The following is a 17,790-nucleotide window of genomic DNA, read 5'->3' as shown; positions in this document are numbered from 1 at the left end:
GTGACTGGCTCTCTATGGAGCCAGTTTACGTATCTCCATAGCGGCTGCGGAGCGGCTTGCACAGGGGTCCTGTGTGTCTTTGGCTCCATTTCAGGGCAGAATTCAGGCAAAAATGTGGCCTTGATTCCTCCTTGAAACGGAGAACAGGAACGCACCGGACCTAGAGTTGTCACCTCATCCCTTTAAACCTGAACACATATGAATTGCGTAAGTTCTGAAACTAATTGAGTTTCAAGTGAGTTTAATTACCAGCTTAATCAGCCACAAAACCTGTGTAATTCATATGTGTTTGGTTTTAAAGGGATGAGGTGGCAACCCTAGCTGGACTTCTGCTGCGAGCCACATCTGCCTTAGCTGTGAACCAAGCCTTATTCCACGTACACACACGATCGGATTGTTGGCCAACAAAGCGTCAGACTTTTGTCCAAGGGGTGTGTGCCGTGAACTTGTCTTGCATACAAACGGTACACAATTGTTGGCCAACAAACACGAATGTAGTGATGTACTACGTGGAATTTCAGCTCTTGATCGCCACCCTTTGGGCACCTTCTGCTAATGTCGTGTTTGGTGAGCATTAATGATTCTGAGCATGCGTGTTTGTACTTTGGACTTTTGTGTAACGGATTTGTGTACAAACGATACGAAAATCTGATAACTCCATTGTCTCCAAAGATTTACTAGCCTGCCATCTAACATTTGTTGGCCGCAAGTTGGACAACAATTGTCTGATGGAGCGTACTAATGGTCAGATTTTAGGCAAACAGTCTGTCATCACACAATTACCTGCCGAAAATTCGATCATGTGTTCCCACTGATCCCACCGATCCAATCTGACTTTGTCCTGTGACTTCATGTTCGAATTCAGGGAATGAGATCCGACTCTCATCCGATGTTGAGATTATTGCGGCTTGTCCATTGACCAATCAAAACAATTCCTTTGCTTCTGGTATTGAAAAATCCTCATGCTGAATTTCTAAAAAAAAAAATTGTGTGGTATGGATCTTGAGGAGAAACCCTATGCAAAAATTGAAAAATGGCGTGCCCCCCCCCCCCCCCCCCCCCAGGACTGTGCCAGACCATAGCTATATAAGAACTGGCAGACACCGTAGCTGAAATAACCACGGTAGTCAGCTTTGGTAGCTGTATCGTTTATTTTATTTTGAGTGGGTTGGTGGCAGAAGAAGAAGACAGTGGGGGGAGAAGACTGGAGGAAGAATGCATCACCAGAGGAAGAAGACATTACCAGAGGAAGAAGACACCTTGGAGCTATGACGGGGGGACATTCTTCAATGTCAAAGGATTTGTCAAAAACCGTCTCTTTGTTTTTTGTAACACTACACTTCTTTTTTTGGGTGAATGGGTAGTACTTATTCACATGGGGGGGGTGGGATCTGGGGGCCCTCTTGTTAAAGGGGGCTTCCAGATTCTGATACGCCCCATGCCTGCAGACCCCCACAACCACCACGCAGAGCCCCCCTGCCCAGAAGCACCTACCGGGCATATGACCTGGTAGGCTCTGGGGTGTAGTGCTCGCTCCTCATCCTCTTTTCCTGATCTGCCAGGCTGACTTTTTTTTGTGGGGTTTCCCCTCAAAATCCTCAGACTTTAGGATGTCATTAAAGTTCATGTGTACTGTATGTAAAGGCAGGCACCCCAATACTTTTGATTTTACTATCTCTCATAGGGCTCATACGTATGGGTGTCAATTTTACATAGTATCTTCCTGCCACAAAACCTTGCTTAAAACCTTATCCATACACTGTACACACTTGTGCTAATGTTTACATGCATACGGCATATAACACAAATGTACCTTTTTGGTTGCTAAGGTCCTATATGATCCTATCTGTTTGTTGCTAGGACATGTCCTGTTGCCAGGAGGCTAGTGGCTCTTGCAGCCTAGTGTCTTTTGTTGCAAGGACACAGGTGGCTACTGCTGCCTAACGCCTTTCGTTACAAGGAAACAGGGGGCTCCTGTAGCCTATTGTCCTTCAGTTATATAAGAACTGTCACAGGCGAAGAAGCGTCACACGGCGGGAGCCTCCCATGGAGGCAGGTCAGTCGTGGCTTTTTTTCCGGTCCATCAGCGGTGTGATAGAAGAACATGAATGGACATCGTGGGACATTTGTCACAAGCTGTGTCTTGTCTTTTTTAACATTTTGACACTTTTTTGTGAAATGGTAGGGGTACTTGTACACTGTTACAATTTCACCCGGGGTGCGGGATTTGGGGGTCCACTTGTTAAACGGGGCTTCCAGATTTCAATAAGCTCCCACCCACCCGTAGACCCCCACAACCACCACGCAAGGGTTGTGGGGATGAGGCCCTTGATGAGGCTACCCCAAAGCACCCTCCCCATGTTGAGAGCATGTGGCCTGGTATGGTTCAGGAGGACGGGCGCTCTCTCGCCCCCCTCTCTTTTCCTGCGGCCTGCCAGGTTGCATGCTCAGATAAGGGTCTGGTATGGATTTTGGGGGGACCCCATGCCATTTTTTTTCAATTTTGGAGCAGGGTTTCTCTTAAAATCCATACGGTATTATTTATAAATAATAATAATTATGTTTGTCCATGTTCCTATGTGTATGCAGGACCTTTTGGTATGCATGAGAACATGGACCTTCAGTTTGAGATTTTACTCAAGGTTCTAGCCACATGCTCTTTGGGGGTGAGGTTTGGTGATTGATCGAGCTGTGTTCTCATCACTGATTATCACTGCCCCCAGAATACCTGCAGCTATTGGGGCCTGGAAATTCAGGTCCGCACTGTGGCCGTCTTTCAGCTATAGCGTGGATGGCAAGAGGTTAAATAAAGGGCTACAGCAGGGGGGTCGTTTTGCCTGAGAAGGCCAGGTTTTTTGCTGTGATTTGTGGGGGAGTAGGAAAGATATTGTGCCTATTGACAAATGCCCAACTAGGGCTGTTTGCTGAAATTCTTGTGCATTTTTTCCATCATAAGGTTTATGTGGCCATGGTGTCAACGCTGTATGTGTGTGTGTTGTTTCTGTCTAACCATGCAAACATAGTTTGGGAGAATCTCTCCTCTTTGATCTCATTGCTTAATCATGTACACAGAAATGCAGGTTCCAGCAGATCATGGTCACCAATGTATGTATATGTGTGGATAATGACTGTTAAGCATGTTTCTATAATCTTGCATATAAAAATGTGATGTGTTGTCCATTATACACTGACAGTAACTCTAAGGTTTAGACAAATTTTAGATTGTAAGCTCCTATGAGCAGACCCTTAAAACCCAATTGCTAACTGTTTTGCTAAATGTCGCACCATATATCCCGTAGCTTTTTTTTTTGAAGCTAATAAAAAGTCAATGAATGTACATAATTTGTTTCTGCTGGCAAAATAAAAGTAAATTATTGAGCTTGTTGTTCTGTTTTCTTTTTTTCCTTTCTTCTTTTTAATTAGTTTTGGAGGTGGTAGTTTTGGGGAAGTGCAAGATCTTTTACATTTGAGGCTGCTTTCACACTGGAGACACTTTACAGGTGCTAAAAATAATGCCTGTAAAAAGCCTACTACAATGTACCCCTACCCATTCACATGGGGGACGGGATTTGTGGGTCCCCTTGTTAAAAGGGGCTTCCAGATTCTGATGAGCCCCCTGCCCACAGACCCCCACCACCAGGCAAGGGTTGTGGGTATAAGGCCCTTGTCCTCATCAACATTGGGACAAGGTGTTTTGGGGGGACCCCAAAGCACCCTCCCCATGTTGAGGGCATGCAGCCTGATATGGTTCAGGAGGGGGGCTGCTCTCTCATCTCCCCCTCTTTTCCTGCAGCCTGCCAGGTTTCCCTGCAAGGGTCTGGTATGGATTTTGGGGGGGACCCCACACCATTTTTTCTACATTTTAGTGCAGGGTTCCCCTTAATATCCATAGCAGACCTGAAGGGCCTGGTATGGATTTTGGGGGGCCCCTACGCAATTTTTTTATTTTGATGCAGGGTTCCCCTTAATATCCCTACCAGACCTGAAGGGCCTGGTAATGGACTGGGGGAGAACTCACACCTTCTTTTTTTTATGATTTTTATCTATACTTCCAGGATCCAACAATACATTACAGCCGCAGGCAGTTTTAAATTACATTTTTTTCCTTTGGAAATTTCATTTTGCTGTGGTACTGTTCTAAACATGGGAAAGATGTGCTACTTTACAGGCATACTAAGGACACCCCCCCCCCCCCCAGCACGATATTAAAAGGAATATTTAATTTTTAATGTTTCCCTGCTCCTGAAGAAACTGCAGTTTTTCTAACTTTTTTTTTTGCATTGATACATGTCCCATGGGGCAGGACCCGGGTCCTCATACACTTTTTATGGCAATAACTTGCATATAAGCCTTTAAAATTAGAACTTTAGATTTTTCATGTTTGTGTGTCATGCACTTTAACAATGTCCGCACATATTTTTTGGCCTCTTCGCATATTCTGGTGTGAACCAAACCGGGGGCGTTCGGCTCATCCCTATCCAATGGCACATGAGCATGAGTTGGTACCATAATCATATTAATGGCTCAAATGCAAAACATTATTGTATACAAGGTATGCCCTGCTACCTTCTAAGTTTCAAGGCCTGGGTTTCAATTTCACCAATGGTCTCACCTCTTGAAAATGTACATTATACTCAGCAGCATAATTAGTTAATGCATATCAATTTGTATTATTCCATCATTTTAACTCTTCAAATGCATGCAATGGTATGTAATTATTCAGTAATATTATGGTGTGGAATTCAAATCAACTATTCAAAAATCAAGGAAAAAAATGGCGTGCGGTCCCCACTCCAGTGCATACCAGGCCCTTCGGATCTGGTATGGACTTTAAGGGGAATTCATTGCCAAAATGTCCCCCAAAATCCATACCAGACCCTTATCTGTGCCTTGTGGCTTCACTTCCTGGTTCCCTACTGCTCTGATCCCACTGGTCCCTGTTGTCTTCTGGGACCTGTGTGTCTCCCAGAAGACAGTGAGGGGAGTGTGGAGAAGGAGCCAGAAGTGGCGTAGTTATGCGGGTGACTCGGCTATCTATGCACAGAATTGGGAGCAAAATACTTGTATTAGACAGGTATCTGCTCCCCCTCCCCCATAAAAAGTGCCACATGTGACCCCAGAGGGGGGAGGGAGGATACCGAAAAGCGAAAGTTCCCTTTTTGGGTGGAACTCCGCTTTAAGATTTATATGCTTCATATTTGATGGGAGTACCCCAAACAAACTGGGGTTATTAGAATAGAGTTTTTCACTTAATGCACTGAGTTTGAGGTATAGCTATCCCTCAGCAACCTCAGTATGCTTTGCTAAATGAACTGATCCCTGCACTCTCCCCCAGTAAACAAAGATTAGCCTCGTTCATGTTTTTTTGAGGTTAAATGCGTAATAGCTGGAGCATGGAAAACACAGTCTGTCTCCATGGCTCATAACAAGCAGGAAATCTTTCTGATTATGACCCATGAAAAACTAGCCAGCAAGATACTTGACAAGGTTAAACTGCTTACTAAAACATGGACAACTTCGGCCACATACATGAAGATTCCCTTGGATGACAAATTTTAATTAGCCTTATTTTATACATGAGACCTCTAGGTTTGACCACTCACCTTGTACTTCCCTTTCCTTCCTTGTTTTTCTTCTTATTCCTCTTTCTTTTTTTTAATGGATTTTATTGTTCTGCTGTGATCCCAATCTGGGACCAAGAACCTTATGGAATCTGTTTATGCTGAGTGATGGAATACCTATATGATAACAATAGCATGTACGTTGAACTACATGATCTCCATACATGTTCCTGTTATATCTATGTAATGATTCCTGCTATAGAAATTGCATTTTTTGATCTGAGGTTGCTACATTTTATGCCTTCATTTCATGTATGGTGTATGTCTCTTATAAAAACAATTGAACGAAAATAAGTTCCAAACTGGGGGTTTCTATTTACAGATGATTTGAAGACTGAAGTGAAGAAAGCTTAACTTTATATAATTAACTTTGTGGACATTCACTTTGTTAAATTAACAGTTGGCTAAAAATGAACTCTATCTGTTTTTGTGTTATAGTTTTTAACGCATTTGAAATTCAGTTTGTCTTTTTACACCCATGCCACATTTTTTTCTGCTGGGTGTGGTACACGCCTTAACATTTGCAGAGCCTACTGTACAGAGTACTACCATTTATCATACCACCCAGTGCTGGCATATGCCATAGCCGTGAAATGTCTGGCCCAGAGCCAACCAGGAATAACGAATTTTTGAAAAAGCGAACAAATCTAGATGCAGATTAGAAAATTAAAGCTACCTTTAAACCAGAGAAGAGGTGCTCTATCAACCAACCGTTTTTTTTTGGTCATAAATGGGAAAAGTACATTTAGGGTTATAGACATCCAACCAAAGCAGATAGCCAAGGTTCAACAATATTTGTATTATACAAATCCCCACTTGAACTTCAATCATTGAGTCTCTTGTAATTCTGAAGGTTTATGCAAAATATACCAATATATATATATTTTTTATTCCATGAGAATTTCTTGAACAGAAAAAAAGAAAATCATTTACAATCATCAAAAAAGATGCACATCACATCATAGCTGAGAAAGAGTACACAACAATAATTAAATAAACATAAAAGAATACATCAGATTTTGGTTTAAGCAGATGAGATCAATAATCAAAGACTATCCTACCCAATATTCACATTTCAAGTATAAGCATCAGTAAGGACCACATTTGAAATAGACAGCTCAAATCTTGGCTGGTTCGGCAAAAACCAGCTGAGATTTGAACTATGTATGGGCATGCTGAATGTACTCAAGTTGATCAATCGATCAACTTGGGTACAACAAGCCTGCCCAATTTTACATGTGATTATTGCTAGAGGCTATTATAGCTCAACAGCTCTGGGGTGAGCATGGCGAGTGCTGCCACATTGAAGGAACTGAAACCAACAAACATCCATTTTTGGTCTCCCCTTCCATATACTGACCAGGGAGAAATGTGTAAATTTTCACCTCTGGATGCCCATTTCACTTTCCTCAGCCAGTATGACTAGGGGAAATTTTAATGGAGTTTGATCTGAACTGCATTAGATTCAATGGAAGACAGGTGAGACATCAGGGGTCTATGTGACTCCTGATATCTCATTATTGAGAACCTGTCCCAAAAATGCATCACATAGGAGACTTTTTTTTTCCTATGTGATTAAAAAAGTTTAGAAAACTAAAACTTTGAAACGTGCAAAAAAATTATAGTTACACCCAAGCCCTTAAAATCCCCTCCTCAAAAAGTTTTGAGGCCTCCAACCCCACATATATGCACAAAAAGTTGATGGCGCTACACAAGTTTTTTTTTGTGTTTGTGTTTTTTTTTTTTTTACTTAAGAACAATAGCCCCTAGGACAAACAGAGTAAATAATACCGATTTAGGACAAAGACGGCTGCAAAAATCCAACCAAATGTTTGTAATCCTTTCTCACTCTATCCAAAACTAGAAAAAAAGTTTCATTTTTTATATACTTTATTAATTTTTTTCCTGAAATATTTTTGGTAAAGAGGAAAATCAATCTGACAGACAAAAAGAACAAAAAACAAAACAAAAACAAAACAGACAGCCATTATGTGTAAAAGCATGCAGGACATTTCAGAGAGATAATTCTTAAAATCAAACAAGATTAAAACATTTCAGGGCATACTATAATAATATATAATAGTCTTCTATGATTCAGATTTATTGCTTTAAAAGCATATCTCATATGTAAAAAAGCATGCCGGAAATTGCATTGTAGATTTAGAAGAACACTAAGTAGAAATAGCAACTAAAAGGAGAACTTAATGCTGTGAGAAAAAAAAAAAACAGCCTCCAGAAAAAGAGTTTATGAGATAAGGCGCAAAGAACCAGCTAGCCAGTCTGAGGTATACACAGGACACGCATTCTCAATATTTTCTAGGACCAGTACCAAGACCATTACTAAGACTACGACTATATTGACAAATTTAAAGGCAAAGTACAGATCAGACTCCAGGTATGTCTATACTTTGAAGACATTTTTGTAGTGATTAAGTTTGTAAGATGCAAAAAAATAACTTACAGTTTGGCCAGCAGCTTAAATGTCTTGTTGGGTAGCTACAGAGGAATGGGGTGGCGGTGGAAATGTTTGAGTGTCCAAAACTGGCCTTACAACTGAGCTGGCCTTACACCTGTGGAGTTTTGCTAGAGAATCATTGTTTTTGGAACATTCATTCAATTATTTAAAAGTTGAAGGGGGTGGTTCAACAATTGGTTTCAAGAACCGCAAGCTGAAAAATCAAAAGACAAGAATGGAATATAATGGAAACTAAAAAAAAATTCTAACATTTGAATTACCTTCCCGCCGAAAAATACTGTAACTAAATTGCCTTGGGCAACACATAAGATACAAGAAATAATAAGGATAGCCAATAAGCATAAGAAGCCAGGCAGATCACAAGTTAATGATCACCGATATAGATAATGTATCTACCTAAGTAAATAAAAAAATATATTTTAACAGTAAAAGAGGGCAACATAAAACTAATAAAATATCTGACACTGTTTTTGATGAACTAACACATCAATATCGGGTTGGATTTATGGAGTAGCAATTCTCAATGAATTTTCAAGGTGCTCTTCAGATATTTTGGTTCTTATTTTGCCCCCTTCTTGTGCTTTATTCTTGTAAATAGTTGTTCACAAATATAGGTGTTGCCAAAAACTTATGACATGAATAAGGCATGACTGTGAAGAGTAGGATATTTTTCTTTGGGAAGATAAAACTTCTAAAAGTTTTTTTTTTTTAGTCTACAATTTCATTTTGTGCAACAGTCGTAGTCGTCTTGGGGTGCATGCAACCTGTGGACCACAGGTTGGTCAGCCCTGGTCTACAACTTTTCCCATTTTACTATATTTGCAAGAGACTGGGGGCATACTGCAGGGAAGTCTCATCTTTTTGTTGTCATGCAGTGACAAAGTTAACACTTGCCCACACCCTAGTGGAAGTGGTCTCCACTTAGAAACCACAGGGGTTCCTTGTGTGTTATAGATTTTTTAAAGCAACCCTTTAAGTAAAAAATATTTGTTCTATCTTTAAAAAAAAAAAAATAACCAGTTGCCTACCTCTGTACACAGGGCGTCTCCTGTACATCCTGCAGTTTCTTATCTCTCCTGCAGTGTTAAAGTCAAAACTCAATTAGCAAATATATATAAAAAAGGCACAAAAGTGCCAACTTTATTATAGTAATTAAAAAAAGAAGAAAAGCATGTTGCATAATACACAATGAATGAAAAAGCCTAAAATCGTACATCGATGATTATTGTGAATATATGTAAGAGGATAAAATACAATGACCTAAACTCGTTGTCAGGAAAAAGCATCAACCAAACCATGCAAAGGCAGGCAGGCTAATTCAGACGGCATGGACCCAACATGTTTCGAAAAAAAAACAATTTTACATCGATATACAGTATATCTTTTTCAGGGGTGATATGGAGTTTAGGTAATTATATTCAAATCTGTGAAAAATATAGAGAATAATGAAGTTCATCTAACAACATCAGACAAAATATACATCTGTTGTTAGAGAATTTTTTATTTTTTTTTAACCAGTAAGTAATTTGCGATTTGGGCTGGATTACAGTGGCTATAGCTTGATAATTACTTATTATAATGGACTAAATGAAAAGAAGCATCAGAGTGGGAGAGTTTAATTCCTCTTTAATGTTGCAGTAAATAGAACAAGTGACAGAATAAAATGTTTTTTCCGCAGTAATGGTGTTCAAAATATTACTGATCAGGGGCGTGGCTTGGATGGCTTCCGGAGCAGATGTGCCTTGCTGAAGCTCCCGGCCCGGCCGGCCTGCTTACCGATATAACCTGTGCACAGCCGCTGCGAACCTATGGACAAACCCCACAAGAATAAAGGAGCTGACACCCGGGGCAACTCCACAAGGTCCTCATCGCCCCCCCACCCCCCCGCCGCTCATAACTAAGTATTTTTGGCACTCTGCCGCGAGCCTCCAAGAGATGCTCTGATCACAAGTATGGCTCTCCAGGGGATAACCTGGCCTCTCATGACCTATCCACCCCGCCAGCTCCCTGATTGTGGCACCAGCTCATTACGGAGGACACTTGTTAGAGAGCCTCTCCCAGCCGGTTCTTCCCTGCCTTGTGGAGCTCCCGCTATCTTAATTTCCACATGCAGCCCAGTCATCCCCCTCCTGGGATTCATCACTCTCTGAATGGGACCTCCACTCCCTCCCACAGCGAGCCCAGATATCCAAGGCCAGTACCCCCCTTCCTTTACTGCGTCACGGGGACCAATCTAAAGCCCCAGCACCCCACTCAGCCTCATAGTCACCAGGGCTTCAGGGGGCTCATTCTAATTCTCCCTCACAAACAGATCATATGCAGGATCCTTTCAAGGACAAGAAAGCTATATCTGCTACCTCTCTCCAACCACCCCATGGCAGCCACCCCCGTCAATGCACTGCCCCACCCCAGCCCAGGATTTCCACGAATGCTCCGCACTGGACTCTGATGCTGAACCTGAAGCATATACGTCCTGGCGGGATTATGTTTGCTGTATGCCCACAAAACAGGACTTCCACATGCTTATTCAGAAAGTGCGTGAAACCTGCAGATCTGAGATTAGTATGCTGCGTACTGATCTTCACCAACTATCTACTAAAGTCACCTCTCTGGAGGAGGAAGTCTGTGACACCAGGCAGGAACTCTCGCAAATACATGATCGCCTGACCTCACAAGCTGCTACCATTCGGGACTTTCAACGCCACCTCAAGGACCTCGATAATAGAGGCAGGAGCAATAACATCAGGGTCCGTGGCCTCCTGGAGGCGACCCAGGACAAAGATCTAAATGCAACTTTACAAACTATCTTCAACAACATACTGGGCCACTCGGTTCATCAAAGAATTAAACTGGACAGAGCCCATCATGCTCTCCGCCCCCGTGATCCAGGACCCAGACCACGAGACGTGATCTGCAGAGTCCACAACTACACTCTCAAGGAGGATATCATGAGAACAGTGCGCAATATGCGCACCATTGACTTTGATGGCGCCTCCATACAGCTCTTCCCAGATCTGACTTTCCAGCAACAACACTGAGGAAACATGACTTTCGATCCTACCGGGGTAGGGATGAGCTTGGTGTTCAAGTCGAACGCATGTTCGGCTCGAACACTGGCTGTTAGCCCGTTCGGCGAAGCCAGACATCTGTAGTCCGTTCGTGCCAAATTCGTGTGACGCTCACGGCCCACAATGCACTGCGCCATCACAGTGCATTGCTGGCTCGTGATTGGCCAAGCATGCACTGTGACCCCGCATGCTTGGCCAATCACAGCATCGACAGCGAGGAGGGCCAATTATAGCTTAGGCTGTGTAGTACACGCCCCACACTATATAAGGCCACCAGCGCGGCGGCCTTGTGTAGTGTTAAAGTGTCTGCAGGAGTTAGTGGGTGTTGTGTGCCTCTAGCACAGTATACAACTGTATCTACCTATATTGCTCTTCTCTAATTGAGCCATCTGCCATCTGTAGGAGTTAGTGGGTGTTGTCTGTGTGCCTTCAGCGCAGTATACACCTGTAGCTACCTATATTGCTCTTCTCTAATTGAACCATCTGCAGGAGTTAGTTGGTGTTGTGTGCCTCCAGCACAGTATACACCTGTAGCTACCTATATTTCTCTTCTCCAACTGAGCCATCTGCCATCTGCAGGAGTTAGTTGGTGTTGTGTGCCTTCAGCACAGTATACACCTGTATCTACCTATATTGCTCTTCTCTAATTGAGCCATCTGCCATCTGCAGGAGTTAGTTGGTGCTGTGTACCTCCAGCACAGTATACACCTGTATTTACCTATATTGCTCTTCTCTAGTTGAGCCATCTACCATCTGCAGGAGTTAGTGGGTGTTGTCTGTGTGCCTTCAGCGCAGTATACACCGGTATCTACCTATATTGCTCTTCTCTAATTGAGCCATCTGCCATCTGCAGGAGTTAGTGGGTGTTATGTGCCTTCAGCGCAGTATACACCTGTATCTACATATATTGCTCTTCTCTAATTGAGCCATCTGCCATTTGCAGGAGTTAGTGGGTGTTGTGTGCCTCCAGCACAGCACAATATACACATGTATCTACCCTTTATTGCTGGTGTTCTATAATAAAGGCATCTGTAGGAGTTAGTTGGTGTTGTGTGCCTCCAGCACAGTATACAATGGTATCTACCCTTTAATTGTTGAAGTTCTAGATTAAAGGCATCTGCAGGAGTTAGTGGGCGTTGTGTGCCTCCAGCACAGCACAATATATATCTGTATCTACCCTTTTTTTGCTGGTGTTCTATAATAAAGGCATCTGCAGGAGTTAGTTGGTGTTGTGTGCCTCCAGCACAGCACAATATACACCGGTATCTACCCTTTAATTGCTGGTGTTCTATAATAAAGGCATCTGCAGGAGTTAGTAAAATGCAAATACATTAAAACAATTCTCAGAGGACTTTAGGGTCACAAGAAAGCCCAGTTTGCCCCCCCAAAAAAATATATGTATCAATTATTTATCATAAGTAATTACAAGGTTATAGACCCATGAACAGACATATAGCAGAAATATGAAAATATGGTCTGGTTCATACGGGTAAACAGGTGAAAAAATCCAAAACAAAATTTCAAAAAACACACAAAATAAATACTGAAACAAATTTTTATTTTCTTTGAGATCCCTCTGGCTAATATAGTTTATGCATCATTGTATGTGTGCCATGTTTCTTCATATCTGTTTCAGTATTTATTGTGTGTTTGAAATTGTGTTGAGATTTTTTTCTTATTACTTTTGGAACTGCCATCTTTATAGCATGTACCCTATAAAAGCATATGTAGCGAAATGCGTCGGAGGTCAAATGGTTGCTATACCTATGTGCATTTGTCTGATTGTTTTGTACTGTTGATTTTAATCTAGATGGCATCTTTTAACAAGACTCAATAAAACGGATGTTTTTTATGACGCAAGGATTTTTTGTAGATATTATTTGGTTTCTCACTTGTTTGGTACATTTAAAGCCCTTTCCCTGATGGATGAATAGCTTTGTATTCCGGTTGGATCCTGGCATTCCTTCATTAGGGGAATTTACATTGTATGGAATTTTAAACTAATGGGATAGTGCCACAGTGAGACTCTTTTTTTCTTTGTTTGAGTTTGCCGGGTCCACTTTTTCCTTTATTCATATTTATGAACATGGAGTGAAGGAAATTTCCCCACAGCAACATAGACAGAATTACAAATCTGATGGAGGTTCTGGCTTTCCTATATTTATATCAATATACCTCACTTCCAGTCTGGTAAAATAAAGTCAGTAGGACAGAACAGTTTAAGCCCTTGTACACACGGTCGGAGAATCTGTCGGAATGAGTCTTATCGGACCGTGTCGTCAGATAATCTGACTGTGTGTGGTATGCATCGTACTGATTCCGTCCGAATCTCCATCCGACCCAATTTTCCAACATGTTGGAAATATTTCCCGACCAACTGGGCCGGAGGGGCCTAATCCAATCATGTGTAGAGGATTTTGATCGGACCAAGTGCCACGCATGCTCAGATCAAATTCCTACATCAAAGCTATTGGCTACTAGCCTGAATGTAGTCCCATTGTAACGAAATTACGTCATCATGTTCTGAAAGATCGGATTTTTCGCCAACTTGGCCCGACCGTGTGTATGCAACAGTTTCGGACACAATCCGTCGGACTAAATCCGACGGGCAAAATCCGACGGATTTGGTTGGCAAAATCTCCGACCGTGTGTACAGGGGCTAAGGTATATACTTTAGAAAGTATTAAATACAAAGACATAAATATACACGAGAGAGGGAACAAAAAAATTGATTACCAATGAAAAAAATGACAGCAAACAAAAGTTACATTTTGTAAGTAAATGGTCTTATGTATATGAGATGGTCAGTGCTTTGTGTACTGTAAGTTCCTGTGTGGATTGCCTGAGTTACATAAGTATTTCCAGTGAAGTGTAGGAAACAAGAGTATGAGAGTTAGAGGACATTGAGCTCCACAACAGAGGATGCCACTAAACCAGGCAAGTATTGTATATATACCCAATCTTTGTTGCATTATTATTATTATTATATATGATTGTATTTTATGTTAAATAATTATTTTATAAATTAAAAGTTCCCAATGTAATTATTATGTGTATCTATATATATATCACATTGGGGTTGATTTACTTAAAGTGGTTGTTAACCGTTTACAACAACTTTATGCTACAAGTAAGCAACTTTAAACTGGAGATTGCATAATCTGGTGTTGCCATGCATAGCAACCAATCAGATTCCAGGTTTTTTTTAAATTTTTGTTAAAGCTTAATTGAACAAGCTGAAGATAGAAGCCGATTGACTACCATACACAGCTGCACCAGATGTTTCACTCTCCAGTTTTTAGTAACATATGGTATATCCTTATTATAAGTCAGTTAATGTTCACCAGTTTCTTTATTAATGGCTGCATAAAGTATTGCATTCATTTTGGTGTATTAATTGTGTGCTGAATGATTACTGCAGGCAGTGGCAGCTGGGGGGGGGGGGGGTTGGCACAAACAAACTGAACCCCCCCCATCAATTGCAGCCTCACTGTGCCCATCAAATGCAGCCATTGTTCCCATCAATTGCAGCCATTGTGCTCCATCAGACGCAGCCACTGTGCCTGTCATATGCAGCCGTTGTGCCCATCAAATGCAGCCAGCCACTTGTGCCCATTATATGCAGCCACTTGTTCCCATCAAATGCAGCCACTTGTGCCCATCAAATGCAGGCACTTGTGCCCATCAAATGCTGCCACTTATGCCTGTCATATGCAGCAACTTGTGCCCATCAAATGCAGCCACTTGTGCCCATCAAATGCAGCTACTTGTGCCCTTTATATGCAGCCACTTGTGCCTGTCAAATGTAGCCACTTGTGCCCATCAAATGCAGCCAGTTGTGCCCATCATATGCAACCACTTTTGCCCATCAAATGCAGCCACTTATGCTCATCAAATGCAGCCGCTTGTGCCCATCATATACAGTCACTTGTGCCCATAAAATGCAGCCACATGGGCCCATCATATGCAGCCACATGTGCCTGTGAAATGCAGCCACTTGTGCCCATCATATCCAGCCACTTGTGCTCATCGTATGTAGCCATTGTGCCCATCAAATACATAAGCAGCCATTTGTGCCCATGAAATGCAGCCAATTGTGCCCATCAAATGCAGCCAATTGTGCCTATCGTATGCAGCCATTGTGCCCATCAAACACAGCCACTTGTTCCCATAATATGCAGCCACTTGTGCCCATAAAATGCAGCCAATTGTGCCCATCATATGCAGCCAATTGTGCCCCTCATATGCAGTCACGTGTGCTTGTCAAATGCAGCCACTTGTGCCCATCAAATGCAGCCACCTGTGCCCATCATATGTAGCCATTGTGCCCATCAAACACAGCCACTTGTGCCCATCAAACACAGCCACTTGTGCCCATCAAACACAGCCACTTGTGCCCATCAAACACAGCCACTTGTGCCCATCAAATGCAGCCACTTGTGCCCATCAAATGCAGCCACTTGTGCCCATCATATGTAGCCACTTGTGCCCATCAAATGCAGCCAATTGTGCCAATCAACTGCAGCCATGTGTGCCTATCAAATACAGCCACTTGTGTCCATCATATGCAGCCACTGTGCCTACCGACCCCCACCCCCCCCCTACTCATAGGACTCACTTCTCTGGAAGCACCCCCAACCCCTGCATGCAGTTCTAACATTATGGCACTTACAGTGACCTCCACTCCAGCATGTGTCTCCTAGTCTTCCGCTCCTCTTCCTAAGTGCCATGCATCCAATAAGGTGGCCTGGTGCTTTGGCCAATCAAGAAACAGGTCTGATGCTCTGCCTCCTGATGGGGAGGAAGCTTAGTGTAAAAATAGTGAAAATAGCAAAAATAGCAAAAATAGTGTGCATGAGGCCCTAACATTGTATAATGCCTTTAAAGTTACCCTGTCAAGTATGAAAATCAGGCTATGTTGAGGTCCCTGCAAGAAAATAAATATTATGCCGCATACAGACGATCGGACATTCCGACAACAAAATCCTGGATTTATTTCTGACGGATGTTGGCTCAAACTTGTCTTGTATACACACGGTCGCACAAATGTTGTTGGAAATTCCGATCGGCAAGAACGCAGTGACGTACAATAGAAAGTGCGGCTCTTCTGCTTCATTCCGAGCATGCATTGAATTTTGTGTCTGAATTGTGTACACATGATCGGAATTTCCAACAATGGATTTTGTTGTCGGAAAATTCCAGATCCAGCTCTCAAATGTCCGATAGAGCCTACACACAGTGGGAAATTTCCAACAACAAAGTTCACAACAAATATTTGTTGTCGGAAATTCCGACCGTGTGTGTGCGACATCACACTTACTACTCCAGCAGCCATGCCTTCTACCTTCCCTCCATTCCGATGCTGCAGCTTCCTAAAAAGCCTTTGGCATTTAATATTCCAGGAGTGTTGGATGCCAGGATCCCCAACTGTGTGTGCTGCTTCATCACTCCAAATGTTAGGTCACTACAAGACTCAGTAGTGACCTATGGGCTAAGGGATGGAACCACAACATGTAGAGGGGTACATGGACATCTGACATTCCTGAAAGTGCTGAATGCCAAAGAGATTGACTTAGGCTATGGTGTGGAACAAACACGGTATGTTTCTTAATTTTCCATCATTTATTTTTTTACAGATCTTTTTCAGAGCTGGTGCTGTTCCTATAGTCAGGATGCGGCATCAGAGAGGTGTGATCTTGGTGCAGATGGTGGCAGTGCATTGGTTGCTGCTCTGGAAAGGTATGTACTGTGTATAAAATGTGGGAGATTTTAAATAGATCAGTGAACCACTGGGGATTTAACCTGAACATTTTAAAGGAAACCTGTATTGGGAGAAGCCTGTTGCTGACCCCCCTTTAAAAACGCTTGTGGCCTGGCTGTGTCTTCCTTCAATACTTCTGGTGTCTCATAGGATTCACACAGCACTGTGGGTTTCTGTGATAGAACAAAGCAGAGGATGATTACCTTCAGTTTCTCTGTATGCGTCAGGAAGCACATCCAAATCCAGGACCTCTGCTGTGTCTGGCAATGGCATTTCCTACTGAGCCACCTGAAGCTCTGAATATCTCCTTGCTTGATCTCTCATGCCCTGTACCCACGGTCGGACATTCCGACAAAAAAATCTGACGGATTTTGGCCCAAACATGTCTTGCATACACACGGTCCCAAAACGTTGTCGGAAAATCTGATCGTTCAGATCAAGGTGACGTACAACACGTACGTCGGAACTATTAAGAGGCCAGTAGCCAATAGCTTTCATCACGTAATTTATTCTGAGCATGCGTGGCACTTTGTCCGTCAGAATTGTCTACACACTATTGGAATTTAACGATCCGATTTTGTTGTTGGAAAATTTTAGATCCAGCTCTCAAACTTTGTGTGTCAGAAATTCAGACGGAAAAAGTCTGATTTAGCCCACACACGATCGGATTTTCCGACAACAAGATCCGATCACACATTTTCAGTTGTAAAGCCCGACCATGTGTACAGGGCATAATGCCACGTACACACAACCGGACTTTTCGACGGACTAGGTCCAATGGTCTTCCTGATGGACTTTCGGCGGAGTTCCGATGGACTTTATGAATGAAACAGACTTGGCTACACACGACTGGTCTAAGTCCGT

The sequence above is a fragment of the Lithobates pipiens genome, unplaced genomic scaffold (assembly GCF_037356315.1).
Source record: "Lithobates pipiens isolate NorthernLeopardFrog02 unplaced genomic scaffold, aLitPip1_a1.2 Scaffold_27, whole genome shotgun sequence".
NCBI lineage: Eukaryota > Metazoa > Chordata > Amphibia > Anura > Ranidae > Lithobates > Lithobates pipiens.
The sequence above is the reverse complement of the archived record's forward strand: the minus strand, read 5'-3'. Positions refer to the sequence as shown.